This window comes from Erinaceus europaeus, chromosome 14, assembly GCF_950295315.1.
Source record: "Erinaceus europaeus chromosome 14, mEriEur2.1, whole genome shotgun sequence".
Classification (NCBI taxonomy): Eukaryota; Metazoa; Chordata; class Mammalia; order Eulipotyphla; family Erinaceidae; genus Erinaceus; species Erinaceus europaeus.
Genome location: NC_080175.1, coordinates 53837230 through 53860826, shown reverse-complemented (window position 1 = coordinate 53860826; position 23597 = coordinate 53837230).

The following is a 23597-nucleotide window of genomic DNA, read 5'->3' as shown; positions in this document are numbered from 1 at the left end:
CAGATCTAGTATCCAAATATTCAATCTATTTTAATTTTGGTGTATAACGTTATTTAATCATCTAGATTTCCACTTCTCTATGTGTGAGAAATCTGTTTCCTCAACGATGTTTGTTTAAGGTTTTTGCTTCCCCTCACTGAATAATTTTAGCTTTTTTTTATGTATCATGTGTCCAGACCCAAATGGGTTTATTTATTATTATTTTTTATTTTAGATTTTTTTAATTTAAGAAAGGATTAATTAACAAAACCATAAGGTAGGAGGGGTACAACTCCACACAATTCCCACCACCCAATCTCCATAACCCACCCCCTCCCATGATAGCTTTCCCATTCTCTAGCCCTCTGGGAGCATGGACCCAGGGTCATTGAGGGTCGCAGAAGGTAGAAGATCTGGCTTCTGTAATTGCTTCCCCACTGAACATGGGCGTTGACTGGTCGCTCCATACTCCCAGTCTGCCTCTCTCTTTCCCTAGTAGGGTGTGTCTCTGGGGAAGCTGAGCTCCAGGACACATTGGTGGGGTCTTCAAACCAGGGAAGCCTGGCCAGCATCCTGGTGGCATCTGGAACCTGGTGATTGAAAAGAGAGTTAACATACGAAGCCAAACAATTTGTTGAGCAATCATGGACCCAAAGCTTGGAATAGTGGAGAGGAAGTGTTAGGGAGGTACTCACTGCATACTCTAGTGTACTTCTGCTTTCAGGTATATATTTTGCAGTAGTTTATGGATATGTGAGAGCATAACCTCTCTCTCACAGAAATTGGTGTATATCTAGGTTATGGGACTTTGTTAGAAAGTGAACCACCTGAGATGAAATTAGAGTGTACTATAAAAGGAAAGGTCTCACCCGAGTAATGAAGCTGAAGGGTTGTCATTCCACACGTGAAGTCTCTGGACACAGTCTGAGGTGAAGCATGTTGAGGTGGCAATCCATGCGTTGGTTAGGTTGTGATCGGCGGAGGCAATATTATTTGGTATGGATTGGGAGACGCATACGGGAAAGTGGGCCCTATCCAAGGGTTCAAGGGTTCAAGGACTGGGGGAAGTAGAGGCTCTATAGTGGGGATGTGAGGTTCCTGCTGTCTTAGGGTTCAAAAAGACAATCGATAGTTAATGTTATCATCACATTATTTGGTAATTGGGTTAACTTTGCAAAGTCCTTTTGTTATGGTTTGCTGTACAGTATCCAGTATCTTGTATATAGCTGTGCTATTGGATGCTTCTAATCTACTTGGTCTAGGCTTTTGAGAGAGTCCGCATATCAAATACACAGCCTATATATTAAAAAGATTCAGTTTGTGTTTTGAGAAACTTTGAGACATACAATTGATTTTCCCCCTCTCATATTAATTAACTACTGATTTATATGTCTACATTTTGCTAGGAGTGTACATAAACACCATTCCCACCACCAAAGGACTGTGACCCATCCCTCCCACCCACTCCCACCCCCCACTGTCCCAGGAAGCTGCATGTCTACCCCTCACCACAGGGTTTTTACTTTGGTGCCCTACTTACAATTTGATCAGATCCTGCTTTTAGTTTCCCTTTCAGATCTTCTTACTCAACTTCTGTTGATGGGTGGGATCATCCCATACTCATCTATATCTTTCTGATTTAGTTCACTTAACATAATTCCTTCTAGCTCTGTCCAAGATGGGTCAGAGAAGGTCGGTTCATTGTTTTTGATAGCTGCATAGTATTCCATTGTGCATATATATACCACAGATTTCTCAGCCACTCATCTGTTGTTGGGCACCTGGGTTGCTTCCAGGTTTTAGCTATTATGAATTGTGCTGCTATGAACATAGGAGTACACACCTCTTTTTGGTTGGGTGTTATGGAGTCCTTGGGGTATAACCGCAGGAGAGGAATTACTGGATCATATTGAACGTCCATGTCTAGCCTTCTGAGAGTTTTCCAGACTGCTCTCCACAGGGGCTGTACCAATTTACATTCCCACCAACAGTGTAAAAGGGTTCCTCTGTCCCCACATCCTCTCCAGCATTTGTTGCTGCTGTCCTTTTTGATATATGCCATTCTTACAGGAGTGAGGTAGGTATCTTAGTGTTGTCTTAATTTGCATTTCTCTGACAATCAGTGACCTAGAGCAGTTTTTCATATGTTTGTTAGCCTTTTGGATCTCCTCTGTAGTGAATGTTTTGTTCATATCCTCTGCCCATTTTTGGAAGGGGTCATTTGCTTTTTTGGTGCTAAGTTTGCTGAGCTCTTTATATATTTTGGTGATTAGTTTCTTGTCTGATGTCTGGCATGTGAAGATCTTCTCCCATTCTATGAGGGGTCTCTCTGTTTGTTTAATAGTTTCTTTGGATGTGCAGAAGCTTTTCAATTTGATGTAGTCCCATTGGTTTGTTTCTGCTTTAGTCTTCCTTGCAATTGGGTTTGATTCATCAAAGATGTCCTTGAGGTGTAGGTGGAAAAGTGTTTTACCAATGTTTTCCTCTAAGTATTTGATTGTTTCTGGTCTGACATCTAGGTCTTTGATCCATTTGGAGTTGATTTTTGTTTCTGGTGAGATAAAGTGGTTCAGTTTCATTCTTCTGCATGTTACAACCCAGTTTTCCCAGCACCATTTATTGAAGAGAGCCTCCTTTTTCCATTTAATCCTTTGGGCCCCCTTATCAAAGATTAGATGTGCATAGGTGTTGGGATTTATTTCTGGGCTTTCAATTCTGTTCCATTGGTCTGTGTGCCTATTTTTGTTCCAGTGACATGCTGTTTTGATGATGATGGCTTTATAATATAGTTTAAGGTCTGGGAGTGTGATGCCTCCATTTCTATTTCTTTTCTTCAAGATTGTTTTGGCAATTCTAGGTGTTTCAGGTTCCAGATAAATGACTGTAGTGTTTGTTCTATTCTCTTAAAGAAGCTTGGTGGAACTTTGATGGGTATTGCCAAATGGGTTTATTTATGGATTATATCTGTTCCACTGGTCTAAGTATCAATTTTGTTTCATTACCACAGTTTCAATTTTTTTGTAGGTAAACTTAAATCTGGGAACATGAACCCTCCAGCTTTTTCTCTTTTTTTCTCTCCATAAGGATTTCATTATCTATTTTACTTTTGTAGTTCTATGTGAATTTTTTAATTTTATGTTGAATTTCTTGTTAAAATGTCATCAGAAGAAGTCTTTTCATTGCTTTGTGTCTCCCTTTACATCATTTAACAATGTCCTATAGTTTCTGATGTAATATAAATATCGTTTGCCTCCTATATTAGATATGCTCACAGGTATTTTTATCTTTTGAATTTATTTAATTATGCATAGTACGTCCCAGGTTGCACCATGTGCACACTTGGTTGAGTGCACATGTCATAATGCACAAGAACCCAGGTTCAAGCCTCTGGTCCCCACATGCAAGGGAAAGCTTTGAGAGTGGTGAAACAGAGCTACAGCTGTCTCTCTGTCTCTCTCACCCCCTTCCCTCTTGATTTCTGACTGTATAATAAATAAAGATAATTAAAAAAGAAAGAAAAACCATTTAGAAGCAAAAAAAGTTGATTAACTATTGACCATAGAGTAGTACATCAGAAAAGAAAAATATTTTTAAAAAGACAGAGACAGGCTTGGATCCTTATGTCAATATCCATGTCCAGTGAAGAAGCAATTACAGAAGTCAGAACTCCACCTTCTACATCCCATGAAGAATCTTGGTCCATACTTTCAGAGATGTAAAGAACAGGAAACTTTCCAATAGAGGGGATGAGATATGGGACTTTGGTGGTGTAAAATATATGGAATTGTACCCCTGTGTTCTATCTTTCCCTAGTGGGGCAGGGCTCTGGAGAGGTGAAGTTCCAGGACACATTAGTGATGTTGTCCTCCCAGGGAATATATTTTTAATTTTTTTTTTAAAAATTGTATTTATTGCATAGAAACAACTAGAAATTGAGAGGAAAGAGGGAGATAGAGAAGAAGAGTGACAGAGAGACATCTGCAGCCTTTCTTCACCACTCTCAAAGCTTCCTCACAGCAGATGGGAACTGAGGGCTCAAACCTGGGTCCTTGCATTGTAATATGTGTGCTCAACCTGACCTTGGAATATATTTTAATTTAAAAAAAATATTTAGTTAGTATTTATGAGAGAAAATAAAAACAGAGCAATGTTCTGGATCATGAGATAATAAGGATCAAAATCAAGATCTCCTACTTGTGATCTCACCGTTTTTTTCACCTCTGTCACTTCCCCCAGAAGCCTCCTAGATTTCACTGAGATTTTTTATTTCCATGTTGATAAGGATATTCCTGCATTATTTCTTTTTTTTATGGTCTCCTTTCCTGCTTTTCGGATTATACTGGTATTGACCTCATAGAATAAGTTGGAGGGAGCGGTGGACAGATGGTGGAGCAGCCTATTGATCACACATAGTAACATGTGCAAGGACCCCAGTTCAAGGCCCTGATCCATACCTGGAGGGTGTGAAGCTTTACAAGTGGTCAAGGTACAGGTGCTACAGTTATCTTTTTCCCTTCCCTACCCCTTCCTTTTCCCTCTGTTTTCCTCTGTCTCTATCCAAAATATATAAATAAGTGAATAAACCTTAAGAGTTTAAAAAAAAACATATACTCTTTATGAAAAGAAAAAAGAGGGTCCAAGTCCTGGTGCACCCAGTTGAGTTGTTCAAGAACCCAAATTCAAATTCCCTGCTCACAACCTGCAGGAGGGCTAGCAGGATGCTGCAGAAGTGAAGCAGGTCTGTGGGTGCCTCTCTTTCTTTCACTTTCTATCTACTAGCCTCAATTTCTCTGTCCTATCAAAAATTAAAAAGGAAGGAAGGAAGGAAAGAAGGAAGGAAGGAAGAAAGGAAGGAAGGAAGAAAGGAAGGAATAAGGGCTTCTGGGAGCAGTAGGTACATAATGCCAGCACTGATAATGCTACTGGAAATTAAAGTGTGTGTACGTGTGTGTGTGTGTGTGTGTGTGTGTGTGTGTATGTCCATGTATTTCCCCCAACACACACTTCAAATTTTGGGGTGAGTTTGAATAGGACAGGCATTAATTCACCATTGAGATGTTAGAGAATTCTTTAGTAAAACCATCTGAACCTGGGATTTTCTTCTTTGGAAGTGTTTGCATTCATACTTTGATTTAACTTTATTATAGTAAGACAAGGGGAATCTTTCTAGATATGGCTCCTGAATGCTGAGAAGAGTCCTATGTTCCCAGTGCTATTTTGAGTGGGGTGCTGCACCCCATGCTTAGGTTATACAAGAAAAAACTCTACAAATGCACCACTTGCTCTGAATTACCCAGGCCCAGAGAGCCCAGTGCCTTAGAAGAACTGAATGCTGCCTCAATGTTATGGAGATAAACGATGGCTATTGTATAGGAAATTGTGGGACCATATGTCCTTGAACCTGACAAATAGCTGTTTGAAGCACCACTGAATTATGGCTTAATATATCAGTTTAAGGTCTTTGTAAACTGTAAAAGACTCATGTTTAATACATAGGTGATTTGTACCTCTAAGCATCTTTAAAAGATCATTTCTATACAAGATTGTATTATAAGACAGTAAACCTCATGGGAAGTTACAGAGCTGAAAAGGGTGTTTTTGGAGGTAGAAAAAAGGGCAAACATGAGTATATGAGAATATGGAGATACAGAAATGATTCACGTTTTTTCACCACAAAAAATTGAGTAGATGCTATCATTTTTATTAAAGTGACACCAGTCCACAATATTCTATAGGTTTGGAGAGTACAGAATCTGCTTACATGACATCTTGATCTTGATAATAAATGAACTTTAATCTCTTATCATACAATTGAAGATTTGTACCTGGTATATCCACCCCATTATTTCTTCTAGTTGCTTTTCTATTTTTCTAGCCAAAGAATATGTGTTTGTATTATGCAATTTATTCATTTGATGTGTCATCTTCCACAAGTAAGTAATCCTGATGGTTAAGAAGCCCAGCTTCTTCCCCAAGCCATACAATAATTATGCCATCAAAGACCACATAGAAAAAAGAATCCAAAGGGTAGCAAAATAAAAAACAAAGACTCACTAATGGGAATTTCTCAGGGAAAAAAAAAAAAAACAACCTCTGATGACTTAAGGACATTCAATGAGAAAGACTTTCAATCAAGAATACTTTATCTTTTTTTAAATATTTTATGTATTTATTTTAATGAGAGAAAAGGAAGATCCTGAAAACTGCTCATCTTTGGTTTATGGTAGAGATGGAGATTAAATTTGGGGCCTCAGAACCTTAGACATGAAAGGTTTTTGCAGAACCACTATGCTATAATTAAGCTCTTTTCAGATAAAGAACAGTTGGAGGAAATGTCAGTATTAGCTATATTATAAGATTTTTTTATTATTCCCTTTTGTTGCCCTTGTTGTTTTATTGTAGTCATCATTGTTGGATAGGACAGAGAGAAATGGAGAAAGGAGAGGAATACAGAGAGGGGGAGAGACACATAGACACCTGTAGACCTGCTTTACCACTTGTGAAGTGACTCCCCTGCAGCTGGGGAGCTGGGGGCTCACACTGGGTCCCTTAAGCCCATCCTTGTGCTTTGCGCCACCTGCCCTAAATCCACTGCGCTACCACCCAACTCCCACAAGATGTTTTTTTAAAGGATTTATAGCTTAAAAACACACAAGTACCTCTGTAAAACAAATTATTACCAATTCATATATAAAAATTTTAATTAAGCATTTTAAGTAAAACACAATGCTATAATAAAACAGAGGCTAAAGCCAGAAAGTTTTATACTCTGAAAATTATGTGTTGCTGTTCAATAATATAAGATAAACAAAAATTAATAAGATGTAAACTATGCTTATGGAGTATAAGAATTAACATTATCAAAATGACCACCCAACCTAGAGTCCTATATAAATATGATGCAATCCTTATCAAAATGTCTCCAAATATCTTTAAAGGAATGAAAAAAATGAAAATTATAGACAAAAACTGAAAAAGTTTGTTTGGACCCAAAATAAATTTAGTAATTTTAGGAAAAATAAAGCAAGAATGGAGGTATAACACTTCCTGACCTCAAATTACAGTAAAATACAACTGTCTGGTACTGGAGAAAAAAAAAAGACATAGAATAGAAATAAGATCTTAGAGACAAGATCCCACATCAATCTAACAATTCCATGAAGAAAAAGGTCTCTTTAACAAATGTTGTCAAAAATATTGGGTTGAAATATCCAGACAAATGAAACTGCACCACCATATGTCACTATGCATGAAAGTCAACTTCAACTGGATGAGTGACATGAGCATTAGACTAGAAACCATAAATATATAGAGGAAAACATTGACAGAATATTTCATGATGCTTGCTTGGGGAATTTATTAGAATTTGTATGTAAAAAAATTAATTTAATTTTTCAGGCAAATAGGGAGATGGTGCTTAAATTCATGCAGAGTCAGTTGGCCTCTCTGAATTCATTTTAATACCAGTTTTGATCCCAGACCTACAGTTTCAAACCCTTTCTTGTTAGTCTCAGAGATCCCATGAGTATTCTGATTAATACTCAGCAACATTCACAAGAGATAGATATTTGCAGCAATATAGTATATTGCACATCTTAGCATATATATATATATATATATATATATATATATATATATATATGGTTGTGTGTGATTTAAGAAGTTAGTGTATTATTATTAAGTGTAATTGATTATGAAATTTTCTTATGAAAAAGGGTATGATCACAAAGTGCCTTGAGACTTTGAAAAAATAGCTCTTTAATTTTGTATGTTACTGAATTTTGATATATGCAGGTAAAAGTATTCCTCAGTTTTTCCTAATATAGTCTCATCCTCTTAAAATAATGGAAATAGTTTTAAATCACCAATAGACCCTCTGATGATTGTTTCTTAAAACCAGAATGTTGTTGTTGAATATGTATGACAGAAGCCCTTAGTGTTTTGTACCAGGTCTCAGTTAATGACCCTAGGAGGCAACAGCTGGGTGAGGAGAACTGTGTTGACATAGCATACATGGGTCAGGAGAGAGAGAGAGAGAGAGAGAGAGAGGGAGGACACTATGATTTCAATTCAGGCTAGACTGGCAGGGAAAAGTCATATCCCTTCAGAAACTCCCTCAAATTTCACTGTAACATAGGAAGCACATTCTCCAAAGCTCCTTGTAATGAATGCTAGTCAAGCTGACATGCAGCACCAACCTGGAGGATTCTCAAAGTGACAGATAGCAAAGGTTTTGCAGTGGAGCAATTGTCTGAAGAACATCATTGCTCATAGTATTGGCATGACCAAAGCAAGAGAAAATGGCAGACAGCTGAGTCCTGATTAAGCCCTGACTAACTTACCACAGATTCAATGCTTGAGTTTTTGGTAGCAGATGCCAATGGACCATATAAAAATCTGAAAAGGACACAAATAAGGAAACAAAAGAGCAGAGAGTAAAGTACTTGATGTTTTTTTGTTTGCTTGTTTGTTTGTGGCCCCAATTGTCCTCACAGTGCAATTTCATCATTACTTAGTCAATAAATATCTTCCTGTCAAGTGAGTGGTTATTTCAGAAGAATATTTTTTTACTAACAACTTTTATGTATAATAGACTATTCACATGAGAACATAGCACTGACGCTTCCTTCAATTTAGTGGGAGCTAGGCTTCAATTTGGGCCATGTGTATGGCAAAGCAGCACTTGATACAAAGATTTGTTTTATTGGATGCCTTTTTTAAAAATATTATTCATTCCATGAGTAAGAGTCATAGGGAGTGAAAAAGACAGAAAGAGGTGTCACAAAAACAGAGTACTGCTCTGTTCCTGCATATGCAGTACTGGAGATTGACCCCAAGACTACATACATGCAAATTTTGAACACTGCTTGAACGAGGACAATGGTATTGATAAATAAACTTGCCATTATGTCTACCCTCTGCTTTATCCTACAGAATGTTATTCATGTCTTTATCACTTGTATATAATCAAATTTAACTTGAACCTGTAAATATACAGGCATGGTTTGTGTTCAATCATAAATCTTTTCAGCTATCTAAGCCAGTAAGTTGAAATAAGTATGTTCAAAATTCCCTTCCATTTTTTATTTTCTACTTCCCTATATGTATCTGAAGGCACTGACTAGACTGACATTCTATCATCCAATTTGCTCTAAATACCTGAAAATGTGACTCTGTGGAGACTACTTCTGAGAGTAGAGATATTTCCATTAAGTGTTCTATAATTAATACCAGACCACGGCAATGAGAATTATTTGGATTTATGATGCAATTATCAATATGAATCTAGAATTAAAATATGTGTCAGAGTACACTCAGTTGCATCTTTACAAAGGTCTTCCTTTGAGGGATTTCCGAGTTTGTGTAATTAGACTGCTAATCAAAGTAATTTCTGACTAATCTCTATTTTTCTTATTTTTTATGATTTAGAATTGATAGCTATTAATCTAGTATTCTTTTATATATTGTAATAGTTATAATTACATTTGGTGTCTAAATGTACTGTACTTGTATCATCTCTTAACAGACACTTTTTTCTTGATTGAGTATACTACGAAGTCTGTGTCTTGCTTTCTCTAATACCACAACAATACCTTATCTATTTTTATTTTATTTTTTGTCCCTGGAGCGTCAGTGCTCTGAGTATACTTTTTAAAATTTAATTTATTTATAAAATGGAAACACTGTTAAGAACATAGGATAAGAGGGGTACATTTCTACAAATGTATCTATGTCTAAGTAGAAACTATTCGTTAGATACTTTAACGTGTCTTTTTTAGGTCTTTCTACTTTCTTGCTTCATTTTTGACTCATTGCAAATTAGTGTGCACTTTTCTTTAAGGTCTATATTTTCCCCTCACTTATGGATATATGTGCACATACCCTATCTCATGGACCCTGGTCTATATTTAGGTTTTGAGGTTTTCAAAGTGCACCACTTAAAATGGAGTTAAGGAGTCCTATGAGCTAGGAATGACCTCACTAGATTAATGAAGTTGAAGAATTAACATTTCACACCTGATGTCTCTGGACACAGTTGAAAGTGAAACATGCTAAGGTGGTACTGGTTGCACTGATTAGGTTGGGATCAGCAGATGCAGTATCAGTTGGTATGAATTGGGAAAACCATGCAGGAAAGTGAGCCTCACCCTAGAGGTTTCAGAACTGAGAGAAACATGGGCTTTATAGACAAAGGGGAAGGTTCCTGCTCTCTTAGGGTTTTTAAGTGTTTCTGTTTGTGTAATAAGACCTGGTTTAAGCTCCTGTTCCTCATTCAAAGAGGGAAAAGCTTCACAAGTGTTGAAACAATGCTGCATGTCTCTCTATCTCTATCTCTCACCCTCTCTCTCTTTGTCTCCCTATCTTTCTTTACCTCTCAATTTCTCTGTCTCTATTCAAAATAATAAATATTCTTGACAATTAAAAAACTGTATGCTTGCATATATAATTAGTTAGTCATTATCCCACTGGTGTTTCATTAATATCAATCACAAGTTTAGTAGCATCAGACAAAGGCATTTGTTTTATTAGTGACATAATATTTATTTACAAAATTATAAGATAACAGAGGCGTTATTCTGCACTGTTTTCATCCTTAGAGTCATGGATCCCCATTCCCTCTATTGGAAGCTACAGTAGTTCTCTCAAAATCACACATATGAATTGACTATTATATCTATCACTACTAGTCTATATTTATATATATTTGCCCTTTTTTGGATGGTCTTATCAAATATTCTTTTCTAAGTCACATTTACACTAATATTACTTCTCAATGCCTTCATTTTTTCTTCTCTCTCTCTGGGTCCTGACTGAACTGAGGTTCAGAGCCCTCTCATCATCACCTTCCCCTTATCATTTCTCCCCTGCTAGGAGTATGAACCAAATTTCTGTTTATGATGCAGAAGGTATAAGATCTGTCTTCTATAGTTGCTTCTCTGATAGACATGGGTGTTGACAGGTGCATTTATACCCCCAGCCTGTTTCTATCTTTTTCTAGTGGGATAGGGCTTTGGAGAGGTGAGGTTCCAAGACACATTTGTGAGGTCATTTGCCCTGCAAATTCAGGGTGGAATCATAGTTGCATCTGCAACTTGGTGGCTGAAAGTCAGTAAGCTGATAAGATACAAAGTATGACTAGAATATTAATGAATAGGAAACAAAAAGTAGGAATAGAGCAGAAGATAATAGGGACCTTGGGAAAAGAAATGTGGATGTCTATTTTAGGTATGCTCCACGGTGTTGGGGGCTAGTGTAGTGAGAGAGAGACGACCCAGGAACCAATATTGAGGCTGTAAGGCAATTCAAATCTTTATTCATGCAAGGTTCCCAGAGTTGGGCGGTGGCAGACCTGGTTAAGCCACATGGAGCCAATCGAAATTGCTGGTGGCAGCCTCCTGGTCAGCATGCCCACCCTCCTCCAGGTTGGGACACAGAAGAGCCAAGACAGAAATGGAAGTGGCTTGACAATACCATACATGGCTAGGAGAGGGGTTGAGAAAGGTGGGAGGGGCTGGAAATGGTAAACCCCCCCCCCAGCAGCTATTGCTAGGGTACAGAGAGCAGAAAGAAGAAAGATCAAAGGAATGGAATGGGTGGTGATCTCCCAGGCAAAACAATGATTATGCAGATAGGTCATAACATCAGGAATGCAGGGTGGAGCAGGGAGAGCTGGCTTAATACTTTGTGAGGCTCCTCATAACTTCCCGACACCAAGGTGTGTATGATTTTTGTAGTTTTTGCTTGAATTTGATAGCTAACATGTAGGAAAGGGACCTTCTTACATTGCTGAGGGAAATGAACATTGGTCTATCCCCTGTGAAAAACAGTCTGAAAATACATCAGAACTCTAGAAATGGACATACCTTATGACCCAGTGACTTTTTCTCTTAGGCATTTACCCAGGGAAAAACCAAAACAGCTTCCACAAAGGATTTATTCACACAAAGAGTCATAGCAGTACAGTTTGCAATAGCCCAAATTTGGAAGCAACTCAGATAGATGTCCAATGACAGCTGAATGACTAAAAAAGTTGTGGTAAATAGCTTTCAAAATGAAGAGGTCATCTATTTTACAGTAGCATAGTCAGAACTCAAAGGCATTGTGTCAAGTGAAACAAGACAGAAAGATAACGACTCGCTTAAAGCTGGAATTAAAAAAAAAGGACAGTAAGGGAAAACATAAGGTGAAACTTGAAGTTAGTGCTCTGTACTGCACCAAAGCATAGGACTCTGGGGAAAGAGGAATAGGGACAGGATGAAAAAACACTGGAGTCCTGGTGCTTCTCCCCAATCAAGGGGAGATGAAGAATTGTGTCTCTATGTTAAAAATCCATGAGAGGGAGAGAGAGTGCGGGATTAAGAAATAACAAAAGGAAAGCACTAAAAAGAAGCCATCTGATCATTAAGATATATTCCTATTACTGAAGTCAACAAAATATCTTTTTTATAAACGAAATAAGGCACACCCAGCACTGAATTATCTGTTATAAGTACATTAATGCCAAGAACTTATTATAGGTTTTTGGCAATAAAAATGGACTATACTATAAACTATCAATCCCCTCCCAGTAAATTTTTTAAAAAAGAAAATGGGAGAATCTGAGTTAAGAGTGTGTAGGGAAACTTAAACTAGTGAAACTTTTCTAAAAATTAAAAAAATATATAAAATCAAAATAATAAGATGAATTTATGCTCATTGGCATCAAATCAATGATGTCTACAAAAGTGATGGTATCTAAATTTGATCTAAGATATGTTAAATTGGTGAGTCAGAGAAGCATTCCCACTGATAGAACAAATGGTTTCCATATATGAAGTTCAAAGTCTGATTCCTGGTACAATAAGACTGCAAAAAGCAAAAACTGGTGGACCTCCACTAAGGACAGAAGACTTTGTGTTGATTAATCTTTGTGTGTCTCACCCAAAAGAAAAATTAAAAAAAAAAATGGATTGGAGAAATGGCTCAACAGGAGAAAATAAAATACAAGAAATGAAGCATATTCAAAGTTTTAATGAATTTTAAAGGCATTATGTTTGTGAAGAAAGCCACTTCTAGCATGACAAATATACAATATTCATAGATACTTGAACTTTCTTGGTACATGTTTGATTATCTTTGTTCCTTTGCTTTTTTCCCTTGAACTCAAAATATTTAAATTGTCTGTTTTTAAATTCATTGAATTAGTCTTCTATCTATTCTGTTCTACTGTTTATTGATTCTGCCTTGTGCCATTCATATTTTTTACCCTCATTATCTATAGGGGTGCACCATCCAAAATAACTTTTTCACATAGAAAGAGAAAGAGTGGCCAGGCTGTGGCACACCTGGTTAAGCACACACATTACAATGTGCAAGGACCAGATTCAAGCCCCTGGTCCCCAAGGAGAAAGCTTCATGGGTAGTGAAGCACGGCTGCAGATGTCTTTTAGTATCATTCCCTTTCCATCTCCACCTCTCTTCTCAATTTCTATCACTGTACAATAATGACTAACTAAATTAAAATATGTTTAAATTACATTTAAAAAGAGACAGATAAATAAGGGTATAAACATCACAGAGAGATTGCACCACTGAAGCTTCCTTCAATGAAGGATGGTGGGCACTACATTTTTTCAATTCAGTAGATACTTCAGTTCTAGAATTTCTGTTTCTTTTTCATAACTTGTATTATTTTAGTGATAGATTCATTTTTTCGTATTTTATTTTCCAGAATTTCCTTAATCATTTGTATGTTTTCCTTTATCTTGTTTAATATAAAAAAACAATAGATGTATTATTATTGTTGTTGTAATTTGTTAATAAATCTGGTGTCTGGAATTTCTCAGAGGACATTTTTTATCAATTTATCATGTTCTTTTTTATTTTAAATTTTTTATTTAAGAAAGGATTAATGAACAAAAACATAAGGTAGGAGGGGTACAACTCCACACAATTCCCACCACCCAATCTCCATAACCCATCCCCTCCCATGATAGCTTTCAAATTCTCTAGCCCTCTGGGAGCATGGACCCAGGGTCATTGTGGGTTGCAGAAGGTAGAAGGTCTGGCTTCTGTAATTGCTTCCCCACTGAATATGGGCATTGACTGGTCGGTCCATACTCCCAGTATGCCTCTCTCTTTCCCTAGTAAGGTGTGTCTCTGGGGAAGCTGAGCTCCAGGACACATTGGTGGGGTCTTCAATCCAGGGAAGCCTGGCCAGCATCCTGGTAGCATCTGGAACCTGGTGATTGAAAAGAGAGTTAACATACGAAGCCAAACAATTTGTTGACCAATCAGGATCCCAAGCTTGGAATAGTGGAGAGGAAGTGTTAGGGAGGTACTCATTGCAAACTCTAGTGTACTACTGCTTTCAGGTATATATTTTGCAGTAGTTTATGGATACATGTGCACATAAGCTCTCTCTCACAGAAACTGGTGTATATCTAGGTTATGGGACGTTGTTAGAAGTGAACTACCTGATATGAAGTTAGAGTGTGCTATAAAAGGAAAGGTCTCACCCGAGTAATGAAGCTGAAGGGTTGTCATTCCACACGTGAAGTCTCTGGACACAGTCTGAGGTGAAGCATGTTGAGGTGGCAATCGTTGCGTTGGTTAGGTTGTGATCGGCGGATGCAATATTATTTGGTTTGGAATGGGAGATGCATACAGGAAAGTGAGCCCTATCCAAGGGTTCCAGGACTGGGGCAAGTAGAGGCTCTATAGTGGAGATGTGAGGTTCCTGCTGTCTTAGGGTTCAAAAAGACAATCGATAGTTAATGTTATCATCACATTATTTGGTAATTGGGTTAACTTTGCAAAGTCCTTTTGTTATGGTTTGCTGTACAGTATCCAGTATCTTGTATATAGCTATGCTATTGGATGCTTCTAATCTACTTGGTCTAGGCTTTTGAGAGAGTCCGCATATCAAATACACAGCATATATATTAAAAGGATTCAGTTTGTGTTTTGAGAAACTTTGAGACATACAAATGATTTTCCCCCTCATATTAATTAACTACTGATTTATATGTCTACATTTTGCTAGGAGTGTACATAAACACCATTCCCACCACCAAAGGACTGTGACCCATCCCTCCCGCCCACTCCTACCCCCCACTGGCCCAGGAAGCTACATGTCTACCCCTCACCACTGGGTTTTTACTTTGGTGCCCTACTTACAATTTGATCAGGTCCTGCTTATAGTTTCCCTTTCAGATCTTCTTAATCAACTTCTTTTGACGAGTGGGATCATCCCATACTCATCTTTATCTTTCTGACTTAGTTTACTTAACATAATTCCTTCTAGCTCTGTCCAATATGTGTCAGAGAAGGTGGGTTCATTGTTTTTGATAGCTGCATAGTATTCCATTGTGCATATATATACCACAGATTTCTCAGCCACTCATCTGTTGTTGGGCACCTGGGTTGCTTCCAGGTTTTAGCTATTATGAATTGTGCTGCATCGAACATAGGAATACACACCTCTTTTTGGTGGGTGTTATGGAGTCTTTGGGGTATAACCCCAGGAGAGGAATTACTGGATCATATGGAAGGTCCATGTCTAGCCTTGTGAGAGTTTTCCAGACTGCTCTCCACAGAGGCTATGCCAAATTACATTCCCACCAGCAATTTAAAAGGGTTCCTCTGTCCCCACATCCTCTCCAGCATTTGTTGCTGCTGTCCTTTTTGATATATGCCATTCTTACAGGAGTGAGGTGGTATCTTAGTGTTGTCTTAATTGGCATTTCTCTGACAATCAGTGACCTAGAGCAGTTTTTCATATGTTTGATAGCCTTTTGGATCTCCTCTGAGGTGAATGTTTTGTTCATATCCTCTGCCCATTTTTGGATGGGGTCATTTGCTTTTTTGGTGCTAAGTTTGCTGAGCTCTTTATATATTTTGGTGATTAGTTTCTTGTCTGATGTCTTGCATGTGAAGATCTTCTCCCATTCTGTTTAATAGCTTCTGTCTCTCTGTTTAATAGTTTCTTTGGATGTGCAGAAGCTTTTCAATTTGATCTAGTAACATTGGTTTGTTTCTGCTTTAGTCTTCCTTGTAATTGGGTTTGATTCATCAAAGATGTCCTTGAGGTGTAGGTGGGAAAGTGTTTTACCAATGTTTTCCTCTAAGTATTTGATTGTTTCTGGTCTGACATCTAGGTCTTTGATCCATTTGGAGTTGATTTTTATTTCTGGTGAGATAAAGTGGTTCAATTTCATTCTTCTGCATGTTTCAACCCAGTTTTCCTATCTGCTTTTGGTATCAGGGTAATGTTGGCTTCATAAAAGTTGGAAGGGAGTATTCCTGTTTCTTCAATCTTATGGAATAGCTTAAGAAGTATGGGTATTAACTGTTTCCTAAAAGTTTTGTAGAATTCGTTTGTGAAGCCATCTGGTCCAGGACTTTTGTTGTTGGGGAGATTCTTAATAACGATTTCAATTTCTTTGTCTGTGATTGGTGCATTTAGATTTTGCAGTTCTTCTTGGTTCAGTTTTGGAAGCGCATAGGTTTCTAGGAATTGTTCCATTTCTTCCAGATTCTCTAGCTTGGTGGCATATAGTTCTTTATAGTAGTTTCACAGGATTCTCTCGATTTCTGTGGTGTCAGTTGTGATATCTCCTGCATCATTTACAATTCTATTAATTTGAGTCTTCTCTCTTTTTTGTTTGGTGAGTCTGGCTAGGGGTTTGTCAATTTTGTTTAATCTTTCAAAGAACCAACATTTGGCTTCATTGATCTTTTGTATGGTTCTTTTATTTTCGATGTTGTTTATTTCTGCTCGAACTTTAGTGATTTCTGTCCTGGTTGTTTTAGGCTTCCTTTGTTCCTCTTCCTCTAAGTCCTTGAGGTGTGCAGTAAGGTCATTCATTTGAGCTTCTTCTTGGTGTTTAATATGTGATTGTATGGCTACAAGTTTCCCTCTCAATACTGCTTTAGCTGAGTCCCAAATATTTTGATAGGTTGTGTCTTCATTTTCATTAGTTTCCAGGAACATTTGAATTTCCTGTTTGAGTGAGTCTCTGACCCAGTGTTTCTTAAGGCGTATGTTGTTTAGTTTCCAAATTATGTGTCTTTTAATAATTTTCCGTTTGTTGTTAAATGTTAGTTTTACTCCACTGTGGTCTGAGAAGATACTTGGGATGATTTCAATGCTCTTGAATTTATTGATGCTGTCTTTGTGGCCTAACATGTGGTCTATCCTTGAGTATGTGTTATGTGGATTTGAAAAGAAGGTGTATTCCAGTTTTTTGGGGTGGAGGAGTCTGAAAATGTCCAAGAGGTCTAGTGTGTTGATCGCTTCATTCAATTCTCTTGTATCTTTATTGGTTCTCTGCTTTGTTGATCTGTCTAAGTGTGAGAGTGGGGTATTGAAGTCTCCCACTATTATTGTATTACTATTGATGTATTTTTGAAATTCTTTCAGTAGATGCTTAATGTATTTAGATGGTCCCTCGTTGGGTACATAGATGTTAATAATTGTTAAGTCTTCTTGGCTGATTGATCCTCTAATCATTATGTAATGTCCTTGCCTATCTTTTATTATTTTATTTAATTTAAAATTTATTGTACCTGAGATGAGAATGGCTGTTCCTGCCCTTTTTTGTGGTCTGTTAGCCTGTATGATTGTTTTCCATCCTTTCACTTTAAGTCTGTGTTTATCTTGTTGTGACAGATGGGATTCTTGCAAGCAGCATATGGTTGGGTTATGTTTTCTGATCCATCCCTCCACCTTGTGCCTTTTGATGGGTGAGTTTAAGCCATTGACATTTATTGATATTATGGATTTAATGTATTATACTGCCATTGTTCAAAAAAAATTTGTTTGCTCTGATATATTGCAAGTATTATAGTGATGTTCTTGTTTATAAGAGGTCTTTTAGTACCTCTTTCAGGGCCGGCTTGGTGATGGTTGCCTCCTTTAACTGTTGTTTATCTAAGAAGATTTTGATCCCTCCATCTAGTTTGAATGAAAGTCTAGCATGATATATTATCCTTGGTTGAAACCCTTTTTCATTCAGGGCTCGATAGATATCTTGCCATTCCCTTCTGGCTTTTAGAGTTTGAGTGGAGAAGTCTGCAGATAATCTTATGGGTTTTCCCTTGTATGTGACTTTTTGTTTCTCTCTTGCAGCCTTTAGGATCCTTTCTTTATCCTTACTTCTTTTCATTGTGACTATGATGTGTCTTGGTGTCTTCAGGTCTGGGTTGATTCTGTTTGGTACTCTCTGGGCCTCTTGAACCTTGATATCCTTTCTGTTATTCAGGTCTGGGAAGTTTTCTTGTATTATTTTTTCTAGAATGTTTGCTTCCCCTTCCTCTCTTTCTTCCTCTGGCAGGCCAATTATGTGAATGTTACTTCTTTTGAGATCATCCCATATGTCTCTGTTGTTGTTTTCAGTTTCTCTCAATCTCTTTTTAAGCTCTTTCACCTCTTTCTTTGTTTTCTCTAACTCATCCTCTGTCTGACTAATTCTGTTTTCTGCTTCTATTAGTCTGCTTTCCCTTGCCTCAGCTTCTTTCTTCATTACAGCTATTTCAGCTTTCAGTTCTCTAATTGTCTCAAGATAATCAGTATTTTCCTTCGAGGTCTCAACTGTTGTTTCCCTAATACTGCCATTCCTTTCCTCCAATGTTGTTTTCATTTCTGTGATTAATAACTTTATTATTGCTTGCATACTTTTCTTATCTATGGTTACTTTTGGCTGATTTGTAGTTTCTTCTGGGCTCTTGTCTTCATTCATTGGAGTAGCAGTTTTATTTGTTTTTGATCTACCCATTTTTTTTATTTATGTGTTTCTTTCTTCTTTTTTTTAATGCTCTGTTGTTCCTCAGTTGTTGTGTCTTGAGTACAAGTAACACTGTACTAAATACCTTTATGACAATTGCACTCACCAACCTCCGGAATTACTGTAGCAACTGAAGTAAGTATTGAAGTAGTTTAATCGTTATCAGTTAGCCAAACAATTTATCCAGTCCGTGAAAATATAGTAACCAATTCCCAGTGAAGAAAGAGAAAAGAAAGAGAGGATAGCAAGAATAGACAGTTATGCAAATCTACTATCCATCGTATATTGTAGGGGTAACAAGAGGGCAAAGGGAACTAGAGCAGAGATACACACATAGAGAGTCTGCTCTGAGTCAGATTTTTTCCCCAAAGTAATTCACAAATTCAGAAAGGCAAAGAAGAAGGAAGAAGTGTATGACAAGATTAAAAAAAAAAAGAGAGAGAGAGAGACAAGAGAGAGAAAAGGGAGAAGATAAGAAAGAGAGTTGTAATTAAAGAGCAGTGCAAGGAACTTCCCAAATGTGTATCAGTGAGTTCAAAAAAGCACCCTGTTTTGTGGTGTGGGGTATCCTGCTAGGAGCTGGTCCCCAGGGATTGCTTATGGCGGGGTGGGGGGAGGAGGTATGCTTGAAAATTAAAAGGAAGAAAAAAGAATTTTTTCCCCTACTCTTAACCCAAATTAAGTTATAGTCATCTCCTTGTCACCGCTATGACACCTTATTGGCTGGCCTGCTAAAGGCAGAATATCCTATTGTTTCCAGGGGTTGTGTTCGGAGCTCAGTGGCTAGCAGCTTCTCAGTCCGCTATCTTCCGGGAAACCCCCCCCTCCAGACTTTTTAAAGGATTTCTCAAAAATGAAAACTAGCTCCAAGTCCTTTGATCCAATGAGAGCTATACTTAAGAAGTCTTTGGATCCGCCCTCAGGGTCGTGGTGGTCCCTGGAGACTCCCAAGAGAAAGCCCCCGAGCTACAGTGCTCCCTCCGGGTCCTCTGCCAGCAGCCCAGCAGTGCTCTGCAACCAGCGGAGGAGCCACCTTCCCAGGCGGAGGACAATGCCCGGCGCACCCGCCTTGCCCGCTGCCGCCTGGGAAGTCTGGAGCAGCCCGCCCGCTAGTCCGTCCCACCTTTACTCTAATTCTTAACCCAGATTAAATTATAGTCACCTCTTTGGTGACTATAATTATTGACTGGCCTGCTAAGGGCAGAAAATCCTACCGTTTCCAGATGTGATCAGAGCACATGCTGCTAGCAGTTTCTCTGGTCACCATCTTCCCCACAACTCTATCATGTTCTTATGAATACCTTATAGTTGTGTCGATGATAAAAATTAGCATTGGGATATATAACATGATGTCAGTCTAAATCAAGTTTTGCCTTTTCTTACTTTGGGTCTCTGTATTCTGGAAGACTAGCACTTTGCTTAGCAAGCTTTCTAGCTGTTTTTGTCATGACTGTGTTTTAGCCTGTAGTCACTAAGGTCTGAGTGATTTAATTTATGTTTATCTGAAATTTCCACAGATATGTCTTGATAGGAAACAGCAATGCAATAGAGTAATATATAATGAAACTGTGTATTTTTCCAGTTTTCCATCTCAGGTCTCCTCTGGACATTCCTCTATTACTTATCTAGTTCTTCACATAAAATTGGTATCAACTCAGGGTAAAAAATTAAGTGTGTATTTATTTTCCTTCAGGTCTATCACTGGGCTCAGTATGAAAAATACGAATCCACTACCCCTGGTGGCCATTTTTCCATTTTATTGGTTAGAACAGAGAGAAATTATGAGAGATTGGGGAGAAAGAGAGAGGGGAAAAAAGAGAGATACCTGCAGACTTGATTCACTTCTCATGAAGCATCCCCCTGCAGGTGGGGTGTAGGGTCTTTGGGCTTGGTAATATGTGTGCTTAACTGGGTACACTACCACCCAGCCCCTGTTGTAGTTGTTGTTGTTTTTGTTGTCGTTATCATCATCATCACCATTATTTTCACAGAGTACTTCTCAGTTCTGGCTTAAAGTGGTGTGGAAGATTGAACCTGGGACCTTGGAACCTCAGGCATGACAGTTTCATTGCATAACCGTTGTGCTATCTTCCCCATGACAAATTTAAAATTTTCACAGATCTTTTCTACCTATTCATATTTCCCTGGGTATGTGTGTGTTTTTCTAAAGTTCCTGGCATACCTGGGTGTTTTACTTTTTAATTATCAAAAAAAAAAAAAAGAAAAGAAAAAGAAATCTCCATTGATTTTTCTTTCCAGCCCTAGCCTAGAGTATATTGCAGTCTTACATTTTCCTTCTAATTCTATCTGCCACAATTTCAAAGCAGTACTTATCTCTTCTTCCTTAAATTCACATTAGGGAAATAAAAGTTGAGCATTTTGTATCAGCCATTATGTGGTTTAATGCAGACATAAACCATCATTTTTGGTAAAATATGGCAGGCTTCCTCCAAAACCGAGGGCTTAGTCTTCCATATCAGACACAGTCTGTGGAGCCACTTTGATATCACTGTCTCACCAGTAATGAAGCAAAATGAGTGTAAGTAAAAAACTACCCACAACTTTCACTTTTTAGGTTGTTATAAATCTTTGGTTTATTGAGTTCTGACAAGGTGAACTCCATTTCTGCAATTTTGTCTAATATTTCTGTTGAAATGAGAGTTTGGAGCTAACTATCATTTTGTCTGATGGTGTCACTCTTCAAATTTAGTGTATTTTGGAAAAATTAGCACATACGATGTTTTACTTGCTAAGAAATATATTTGTGCGTTTTTTAGATTATCAAGTGATGTTACTAATACTTAATCTTTTTTTTTATTTAAGAAAGGAGACATTAACAAAACCATAGAATGAGAGGGGTACAATTCTGCACAATTCCCATAACCCGATCTCCACATCCCACCTCCTCCCCTGATAGCCTTCCCATTCTCTCCCTGGGAATATGGATCCAGGGTCGTTGTGGGTTGCAGAGGGTGGAAGGTCTGGCTTCTGTAATTGCTTCCTCGCTGAACATGGGCGTTGACTGGGTGATCCATACTCCCAGTCTGTCTCTCTCTCTTTCCCTTAGTAGGGTGGGGCTCTGAGGAAATGGAGCTCAAGTACACATTGATGGGATCGTCTGTCCAGGGAAATCTGGTCAGCATCCGGAACCTGGTGGCTGAAAAGAGAGTTAACATACAAAGCCAAACAAATTGTTGAACAATCATGGATCTGAAGACTGGAATAGTGCATATGAAGTGTTGGGGGTATACCCTGCATGCTCTTGTGTACGTCTGCTTTCAGGTATATATTTTCCCCCTAGTTTATGTGCACGGGTGATCCTATGCTCTATCTCAGGGGACATGGACTATATCTAGGTTTGGGGACTTTATTGGGGAGTGGAACACCTGGAATGGAACTAGAGAATACTATGAAAGGAAAGGTTTCACCCAAGTGATGAAGCTGAAGGGTTGTCATTCCACACCTGAAGTCTCTGGTCACAGTCTGAAGTGCAGCATGCTGGGGTGGCACTCGCTGTGTTGATTAGGTTGTGATCCGTATATGCAATATGTTAAGTCAGCTAATACTTAATCTTTAATAAGTCTCATTTTCCTTATACAAATACTTCAATTATTTTTATACTTTATTTATTTTTAAAATTTATTGAATAAAGGCCCAGAGAAATTGAGATGGAAGGAACAGATAGAGAAGGAGAGAAACAGAAACAGAGAGACACCTGCTTCACCATTTGTGAAGCTTCTCCTCTGCAGGTGGGGACTGGAGACTTACATATGGTAACATGTATACTCAACCAGTGTACCACCACCCCTCCACTCTTTGTCTTTTCTTACTGATAAATTAATGCTTATGGTGGTGCTAGGTATTGAACTTGGGACCTTTAATGACTCAGGCCTGAAAGGTTTTTTGCATAATTACTATGTTATTCTCCCAGCCCCATCCATGACATACAAAACACTTTTATTTTTTAGAATTGCACAAAATATCCATTTAAAATTGATAAAATGTTATGAAATTGAATATATATGTTTATGGTTATTATAAGATAGGTTTTATTGATAATTACTGACATTTTAGGTTTTCTAATTTTTCTCTTTTGGTCACTGGGGCTTCATGACTGTGCATTTCCACATTCATGTAGAATATATATATATATATATATATATATTTCTAGATAGAAATAAATAGAAAAACAGATAAATAGAAATAAATAGAAAATATATATAATATATAAAAATATATAATATATATAAATATATATAATATATAAAATATATAATAAATAGAAAAAGAGATACAGATTACAAATATATATATGATTTTATATGTAAAATTATGTAAATATAAAATATATATACACAATTTTTTCTAGATAGATGGTAATAAATATAGAGAGAAAGAGATACAGAGAGGGAATGAAAGGCACCATAGTCCAGTTCCACTGCTTGTGTTCCCAGATGCTGTCATGGAGCTCAACCCAGGTCTTCACATTTTATAAAGTGTACTTTCCACCAGGTGATTTATTTTCTGGTCCCCATTATGTTTTTACTTTTATGAGAGAGAGAAAGGTTAAGAAGTTAAAGTATTGTTCCACCTACAGAATTCTTTTTGTCTTGACACTATTGCTTTCATATGTTGCTGGATATTAGACATAAAGCTTTCCTTTTCATAGTATTTAAACACACACACATATCTATATCTATCTATAGAGAGGGAGAGAGGGAGAGAGGGAGAGAGGCAGGCAGATGGATGAATGGATATATAGATAGATGAAAGAGAAAGGAGGAAGAAAAGAAAGAAAGAAAGAAAGAAAGAAAGAAAGAAAGAAAGAAAGAAAGGAAGGAAGAAAGAAAG